The sequence below is a fragment of the Galeopterus variegatus genome, unplaced genomic scaffold, assembly GCF_000696425.1.
Source record: "Galeopterus variegatus unplaced genomic scaffold, G_variegatus-3.0.2 Scaffold14725, whole genome shotgun sequence".
Classification (NCBI taxonomy): domain Eukaryota; kingdom Metazoa; phylum Chordata; class Mammalia; order Dermoptera; family Cynocephalidae; genus Galeopterus; species Galeopterus variegatus.
This window is the reverse complement of record NW_007740836.1, coordinates 1-9458: the sequence shown is the minus strand read 5'-3', so window position 1 is coordinate 9458 and position 9458 is coordinate 1.

Sequence of the window (9458 nt, the reverse complement as noted above, 5' to 3'; positions counted from 1 at the left end):
GACACCTACAACAAAGAGCTGTCAATGTTTGTCGTAGCTGGATGCAATCTTTCCTTTTCTCTGTTCATCATTCTTTGTTCCTACGTTTGTAACTTTTCTGCTATCCTCAGGATCCGCTCTACAGAAGGCAGGCACAAAGCTTTGTCCACCTGCGGCTCCCATGTGACAGCTGTCACTATATTCTATGCAACTCTTTTCTTTATGTATCTCAGACCCCCCACCAAGGAATCTGTGGAGCAGGGAAAAAATGTTTGCTGTCTTTTACACCACGGTAATCCCCATGTTAAACCCCATGATTTATAGCCTTAGAAATAAAGATGTGAAGGAAGCATTAATCAAAGAGCTGTCAAGGAAAAAAGCATTTTTCTAAAAATAAAATAAAACACTAATTCAGTATTCTTTTGTTCAAAAGCTTTTTGAAGACATTTTTCTTAAGCTCAAAATCGAAGTGATGTAGAAATAAGAAATTTGGTACACTGATAGGGAACACTGCAGTTTTTGAAGCTTTAATTCTTTCTGAAACCAAAGACATAAAAATTGATTAAAGAAGTTCTCATTCATCTTGTTCACCAGTTATTTTATTTTCTTTGCCTTTGGTTCACAAAATAGCTTCACACTGCTACTCCTTTGGGTTTAACCAGGAGCTTGTGAGTATTTCGTATGAATTAGTTGGGTAAGAATTCATGCATGTCACTTGTTTGTTGAGTATTTGTTTGTTGTGAGGGCTTTCTTAAGTGGGCCTTTTTATTTTCCATGTTGAACAGCAAGAATTCAGATGGTGGTTGCTCAGTTAGGGGACACGGAACAGAGTCCTCAGCCAACTCACAGTGGAAATACAGAATGGCTGATAAATAGCCTTTTTTTAAAAAAAGTGTCTAATATATGTGGAGTTTGCTTGTTTTCACAGCACAAAATAGCTCTTCTGATTACCATGAAATTAATTACACAGAATTTCAACATGCTGAAGTAGATAATAACATTGAAAGTGAGCAACATACCCTCAAGAAACTCAACATTTGAGATTCTGTCTTGGGTTCTCCTAGTCTTTTTCCTAAGTTTTTACATAAATGTATGTGTTTAGTTAAAGTTACATATTGTAATTATTTTTTAAAATTATTAATAGAAAACATGTATATTGTTTTAAATGTCAAAAAACATTCCAAGGTTTATCTAAACTGTTTCACTGCTACTCTCCCCATAGAGAGTTAGCAATCACTGTGTTGTGATTTCCTTTGTGAATTATCCCATTTTAAATTATATGCTTATATTTCTATGAATGGATTTTTCAAATATGCAAATGAGTTTTTGGAATCTTTTTATTAAATATGAGGTGTTAGCATTTCTCCACCAATCTTTTTATCCCTACCCTATAATGAACTATTCTTTCTCTTCGTCTTCACAATAGATTCACATTTGGACTGTTGATTAAATCAATACTTATTTTTAAAATTACTATCAATATATTATTGGCAATACTTGAATAATATGATGAGTAATAACAATAGCATCACTAATACTAAAACAAATTACTAGAGGTTTAATATTCCTTATTGGAAATTCTCAGGACCATATGTATTTTGGATTTCAAGTTTGTTCAGATTTTAGAATATTTGCATACTCATAATGAGATATTTGGGGATGTGACAGAGGCCTAAACACAAAATTTGTTTATGTTTCATATGTGCCTTATACACATAGCCTATAGGAAATTTATACAATATTTTTAATGATTTAGTACATGAAACAAAGCAAGTGTACATTGAACCATCAGAAAGTAAAGGTGTTACTATCTCAGCCACCCAGTATCTCAGGACAATCCGTGCTTGTTTATTATCACCATCATTCCTGACTCTGAATTCACATGCTACTGATAAGCAATAATTTTCTTATACTTATTCACACATAAGTACTTAACAATAAAAAAATACGACATCCATGAACATGGTGAAAAAATATTGCATTCAGGGTAATGAAGCAGCACAGTAGCATCACCAGAATGCATATATCAGCTGTTAAACTAGAGCAGCAACACACACAGCAGGCTTCAGTCTCTGCCTCTGATACTGTGTTTTGATTAAAAGTTTACTGTACATTTTACTTTTTTTAGATGAGGAAAAACATCAAAAAGTTTTGAGGGACCAGTAAGTGGGTCTTCTAGGGATGAGGAGGCACTCTGCTAGACGGCTCTTGAAAATGTTTCCTCCACAGTCATCTGTCTCATTAACAATGATTTTTGTCTTATAAGTCTCCTTTTTTTTTATAAATGGACGTGATGTTTTTTATGTTATGAATGATGTAGTCCTTCAATAAACCCATCATGCACGTTTTGAATGGAACCAGTCATGTGGCGCCGAGTTTGAAATTTCCTCTCATGGCATCACATTGGTGCTCAAAAAGTCTCAAATTTTGGTCATTCTGTGTTTCAGATTTTCAGATTAGGGGTGTTCAGCCTGAAATACCATAAGTACCAATGTGCTTGCAATTCTCTTCATGCACAATTGTTTCATTTTCATAGAGTAAATAATTGTCTCTAGTTTTGGTTTTCTTTTTCCATCTGCTTTCCCCAAACTTCCACTGAACTATAAAGCACCTCATACAGATACAAACATAGCAGATGGTCTATAATTTCCACATTTCCCCCTGGCATTCCTTGGTTCACTCTTTGGATTCTGCACATGTTGCCGTGCTGTCACTTGGAGATTATTATTTTTATCATTGGCTTAAAGCATTTTATTTATTCAACCTATGTCGATTATAGGAAAATATGTTAAAACTAAAGGATCAGCAATAAACAGAACAGAAAAACTCATTTATTATATTTAGAGTGGGGAGGCAGTTAGCCAGACACCTAGATAAAAAGATAATAAAACAGTTCGGAAACTGGTGAGATGGAGAAAGTAAAGCAGGATGTCATGATCGAGTTTGACTTGGCAGCTTCAAAGTGAGGGCCCTGCTGATGTGTTAATTTCAACAGTTGGCAAAGGACTCTTGGAGGAGATAATATTTTAGTGAAAGCATAAATAATGAGAAGGCAAAAAAGCAGATCTTTGGGACCTGTAATGCGGAGAATCAATAGCAACCACAAAGTTTCGGGGATGAAGCGTGGCATGTTGGAATAGCAGGAAGGAAGGCTGCATATCTGGACTTTTACAAACAGGAACAAAATAGGCAGAGTTGAGGCCAGAAAGGTGGCTTCTTTGCTTATTGGATGGTGCTACGGATTGCCACAGATGACAAGGCAAATAAACTGCAGTGCTTTGCTTACACATCCATGTTTCAGTTACTGTTGCTTGATATATATATAACCAATATTCTCTCAGATTAGACAGCATAAGAGAATTAGTAATTTGATTAAATAAGTTGTTTTTTAAGTGTTACTCTTTTTATGTAGCAAAGATAATTATATGGAACAATTAATGGACTTTCCTGCTATCCAGTTTGATTCCCTTCCACACTTGCCTTTGTCATTAGCTGAGCATAACTTAACTTCAGCATCACTTCCTCCAGCCAGTTTCTCTAATACATTCAGGCTGTGTATGTACCACATTATGGCTCGCCCAAGGATTTACAATTTTATTGCTGCATTTATAATATGGTAGTATAATTATATGTACATGCATCTGTTTCTTCTGTTATCCTAGGAAGTTCTTAAAGAAAGGAACCAAGTCTTTTCATCTTTTTATCATTATCACCTTAGTGGAGTCTCTGATAAAGAGTTGATGCTCAACTCGTTTTTCAAACAAGTAAAAATTTGGCCAATGACCAATTTTCTTCGTGATACCCCCTTCTCCCATCTTAACAGGTAATCAAGACAGAATGATAGATGTTCACTTTGTTTTAATAAAATCACATTAAAGATCTTTATCGCAAATGGCTCACTGGAAGCGCATTGAGGCAAATCCTTAATGAGCAGTAAGAGGAGAGTGTAAATTTATTGGCACTGGGCAGAATGATCACACTCTTACATGTCCTTTTTTACAGTTTTACAGTTTATTTGACTGTAAAGCAGGATTAGTGATGCTCACTTCATAGGGCTAGTGTGAATATGGAATATCATTTGTAAAGTACTTTTAACTCAATTACATTTTGGGACAAGTATGCTCTGAGTTCCATTAATGACTCAATACTAGGAAGGTTTTCTAAATGTGGGAAGCATAATCGAAACAATGAATTTAATACGTTATTTTAATCATTCATTTATTTATCATATACTCGTTAATTATTCTATCAGCCACTGTTTGGCATTCATAATCATCAGTCTCTTTTATGTGTGAAATTCCATGGGATTTTTTCTAGAAATTAATCATTTATACATAGTATTTTTTATTTACTTATCTTAGGCATCCCATCAACATGCAAACTCTTTCAGAGGAAAGTATTTTTAGTATTTTTCTTCTGTACATAAAACATCATTGAACTTTGCACCGTGTGAAATTCCATGGGATTTTTTCTAGAAATTAATCATTTATACATAGTATTTTTTATTTACTTATCTTAGGCATCCCATCAACATGCAAACTGTTTCAGAGGAAAGTATTTTTAGTATTTTTCTTCTGTACATAAAACATCATTGAACTTTGCACTTAGTACATATTCTTGTGTGGACTTGTTAAAGAGGAATGATTTAAGAAATATGGCAATGATCTTGAAATGGTAAGGACAATTACCTGAATTCAGTTTCATGAAAAATTAAGTGTCCCTTGAGTACTTTAGATTTGCTCTGCAGTATTGTCTAAAGTACTACCCTAGTATCCGTAATATACTATTGGTTTTACTCAGTGAAGTATAAAATATAGATTGTTCTCTTATATGTTGATTCAATACAGTATAGGACCACCAATTAGTATTTCTGCCTCTGAGGATTTTCTCCAATGGGATTCCACTTCTAATTGCTTATTCATGACACATAGGGGAATTCTCTTGAGATAAACACTAATGTCAGTAATCTGGGTATAAATCCTCAATAAATGGCCAGAATTTGACCTTTGAGGTCATGGAGGAGACACCCTTGTTTTCACAGGTAGGAGAGGAAATGCCTTTGTTAGTTTTCATTATCTAGTAATTCATCTATTTTCATTATTAAATTTTATACGTTTTAGATAGTGGTGTTTTCAAATTGGTAGTTTGAGGGCATGTTTGTGCAGACAATGCATTTATCATGAAAGACAAACCATAGGTTGCTTACTTAGTTCTGTCTTCCACTTTATGCAGTGTTGCTGCAACATCCTGGTAGAATTTCATGCTATGAATAGTCCTGCAGATGTTTTCATCATCATTAGTTTCAGATACTATTTTTGTGTGCTTCCATTTGCCTAATATCTACTGTCACCAATCTCTGCAAGAAAAAGACACATTGGAAATAATTTAGCTCTATGTGACTTAACTATTTTTAAAAATTTCTGACGTCTAATCAGTAAAGTAAATGCTCAAATAGGCTCTTCCTTGCAAACACTGAACATCTGGGAAAGTTTTCCCTTAGCTTCAACTAATAGTCTTAGATGGGAACATATCTAAGTCCTTTCTGGTTCCCTATTTTATTAATACTTTGGATTCTTTTCTAATGCCCTATTTCTGTCTAGTACCTGGTTTGTCACAAGCAATACATAAGTTCCTGGGATACTTTTTTTTTTTTTCAGAATACTATTTGATTTTCATTTTTTTCCAATCAAAATACTTGAAATATGCGTAACTCTGATCATAATCTAATACCTAAATTGGGTCAAGGAACTTATAACCGCAAGTTGGTGAAGAGCATTCTCACTCCTGTTTTGGTAGCATGCACATGTAGTCACAGAATCAGCTTGCTTTCATCAGAGTTACTAACTGCATTTGAATGTCTGCTATGAGTGCTTTTCACCTCTTAGTGGCAGTCTGGCTGATCTCACATGGGCTATAGATCTATTAGTTGTCTCTGTTTGCCACAGCCCCACAATTCTAGAATTAAAACATGGTTAGTGATAGTGGTTTCCACTAAAAATGCATGTCCGTATGACCAGTGAGATCTGAGCAAGTTTGCAAAGTTTTTTAGAGTCAAAATCAGAACTGTAACCCAGATGTTGGCCTGGAGGAGCTGCTCATCAGCTGAGAGTTAAAGGAAGAGCTTGCATCTCCCTTCTTGCCAGTTGAGTCAAAATTTCTCGACACTGTTTTAGATTCACAGCAAAATGTTTTTCCATTTCTTTACATTTAGGGCACTGATACCATTCCTGCCTGTCATTATTCTTCATCCTTTATCTCTTACCTTTTTTTAGAATGCCTGTTCCTTGTCATCTGCTTCTCAAAGAAAATTCTAGTTCAAGATCCTATTTTATTCATATTTGTTTCTTCCAGTAGCCCATGGTGCCAACAACTCAGGCAGAATAGAGATACCACATTATTAGATGAATTGAATTTTAACATTTTAGCCAACAGTTATTATTGTTACACAAGCAGTCGATTCAACTGAAGGATGAGACAGACTTTCCTAGGAAAGTAGAACATTACGGAGGAAGAGCATTGAACTGGGACGTGTAATATTAATATCTGATTCCTCTCCTGGTTCATCAACTTCTGAGCTGTGTTAAGTTTTCCACAGTGTTAGATTTTGTGAGCCTGGTTACTCCTCTGACTAAACCTACTGGCTCTGTCTTGTCAACTGTCCTACTACTAGCATCCGGCACCATATGTGGAATTTGAATGACACCCAATAACTACTTGCTACAAGCATGTTCCCCTAAACAAATGAATGGCTTACAACGTTTCATAAAGTGACTTAAAGTATTCTCTGAACTATCAAATTTCATGGTAATATATTTGAATATAATTTTGTTATAATGCTTCAAACTATTTAATAGCTAAGAAAATGAGACTTAAATTCATAAGGGCCAAGGAGCCATCTGTGTTTCTTGACTACAAAATGGGATAATACAGTAAGTATTTCATAGGGTTGTTGCTGAAATTAGATAAGATAGTACCTGTAAAGTACTTTAATATGGTGCATGGAACATAAGAACTCAGCAAATGTTTTTATTTTTGTTACTGTTCTTGTTATTTGCAGTATCCATCCAAGGAGCTAATTAACCAGGGTTTTTAGTTTCACTGATATTCTTAGGGCTGGTGAAATGTAAAAGCTAAGATAGTACCTGTAAAGTACTTTAATATGGTGCATGGAACATAAGAACTCAGCAAATGTTTTTATTTTTGTTACTGTTCTTGTTGTTATTTGCAGTATCCATCCAAAGAGCTAATTAACCAGGGTTTTTAGTTTCACTGATATTCTTAGGGCTGGTGAAATGTAAAAGCTACTCATGTTGATTTCCTGTGCCTTCTCAGACGGAATACATTCTATAGAGCCACTGATGTGAAAATCATCCTATGGAAAAATAATATTTAGAGGTAAATTTCATTTTATGCAATTGTTAGTATACTGAAAATGTTTCTGAATTAAAATTCAGAAATACATAACATATATACTATTTTAACTAAATTGGTGTATTATATATTTAAAATACTTTGTGCTAAACTCAGTAAAATGGATACCACTTATCTAAATTTTAAGCCATAAAACATGAAGAATATGCAGTAAACCATTACCTAGCAGTAGAAATTATTTCTGTATACAATGTAAAAGAAGGATACAATTTAATAGTGTTCCCATTTAAATAATCAATTAAGCCAACAGTATATATTGAAATAGTTCCTCTTGCAAGCCCTGATTTAAAAGGCCATCTGTGTCATTTTATGCCACCTATCTGTGTATAAATATTTCTGGTCATAATTACCTGTGTGTGGAGCTATTTCTGGACTATTTCTACTCTGAAACATTGGATTTAAAAATAACCTTTTCGAATAATTCTTTTTGAATGGATTTGAATCTATTAAAATAATCTAGGAAATGCTAAACTTGACAAATTGAATATCAGAAACTTAAGTGATCCTTAGATCATTTTGAGAGCAGTCATTGAATTAGTGAACTGGAAAATAGATGAGTAGAATTTATACAAACTGGGCTTGGAGGGGAACCTGCAGCAGTAGTGCAAAGGCAGGTGGGTGTTGGAACCCAGCTCAGAGCCATCTCTTCCAGCCCCCAAGCAATCAGGAAGTGCCACTGGCCAGTGACCCCATCACTTTCTGACCATCTTCAGATTAGTCTCCATTGGCTTGAGCTCCATCTTCATGAATCTCAAGAGAAGACACAACACAGAGGAGAGGAAATACTGCCAGTTTATAAAGCTGAAGGTGGTGTTAAAATATGACCCTGTTTTAAACCAAAGCAAATCAAAACAGGTAACAGTCTTTTCGAATGATTCTTTTTGCATGGATTTGAATCTATTAAAATAATCTAGGAAATGCTAAACTTGACAAATTAAATATCAGAAACTTAAGTGATCCTTATATCATTTTGAGAGCGGTCATTGAATTAGTGAGCTGGAAAATAGATGAGTAGAATTTATACAAACTGGGCTTGGAGGGGAACCTGCAGCAGTAGTGCAAAGGCAGGTGGGTGTTGGAACCCAACTCAGAGCCATCTCTTCCAGCCACCAAGCAACCAGGAAGTGCCACTGGCCAGTGACCCCATCACTTTCTGACCATCTTCAGGTTAGTCTACATCTGCTTGAGCTCCGTGTTCACGAATCTCAAGAGAAGACACAACAGAGAGGAGAGGAAATACTGCCAGTTTATAAAGCTTGAAGATGGTGTTAAAATATGACCCTGTTTTAAATCAAAGCAAATCAAAACAGGTAACAGTAGGAAAAAAATAACAAAAGATGAACATGTGTGCAAGGAAATGCATGAAAATCACTAGCATAATGTTCAGCATCAAGATAGTATTCATTGGAAGCTGCAACATATGTACCGTATGATTTATATCACATAAAATTCAAGACAGACACAATTAATTTGTAGTGTTAAGAATGAGCATATGGTTAATTTGAGGGATAGTGACTAGAATTGCTTTGCTTGGATTATCTTAATTAAATACCAAAGACTGGGTGGCTCAAACATGTAAATTTTTTTCTTCTCAGTTCAGGAGGCTAGAAATTCAAAACCAAGCTGTGGGCAAGGTTTGTTCATCTCTTCTGCCGTTATGACTTTGTAAAGAGGCAGAAACTGGGATATTCAAAGCAGCTCTTTGCTTGTAGATGACCATCTTGTTCCTGTGGGTTCACGAGGTCTTCCCTCTATGCCTGTCTGTGTTCTAATCTCCTCTTCTTACACGGACACCAGTCGNCAAGTATGCTCTGAGTTCCATTATGGACTCAATTTTAGAAAAGTTTTCTAAACATGGGAAGAATAATAGAAACAATAAATTTAATATGTTATTTTAATCATTCATTTATTTAGCTTATACTTGTTAATTATTCTCTGTTTCAGGCACTGTTGTTGCCATTCATAGTCATCAGTCTCTTTTACGTGTGGCATTCTATGGGTTTTTTTTCTAGAAATTAATGATTTGTATCTAGTATTTTTTATTTACT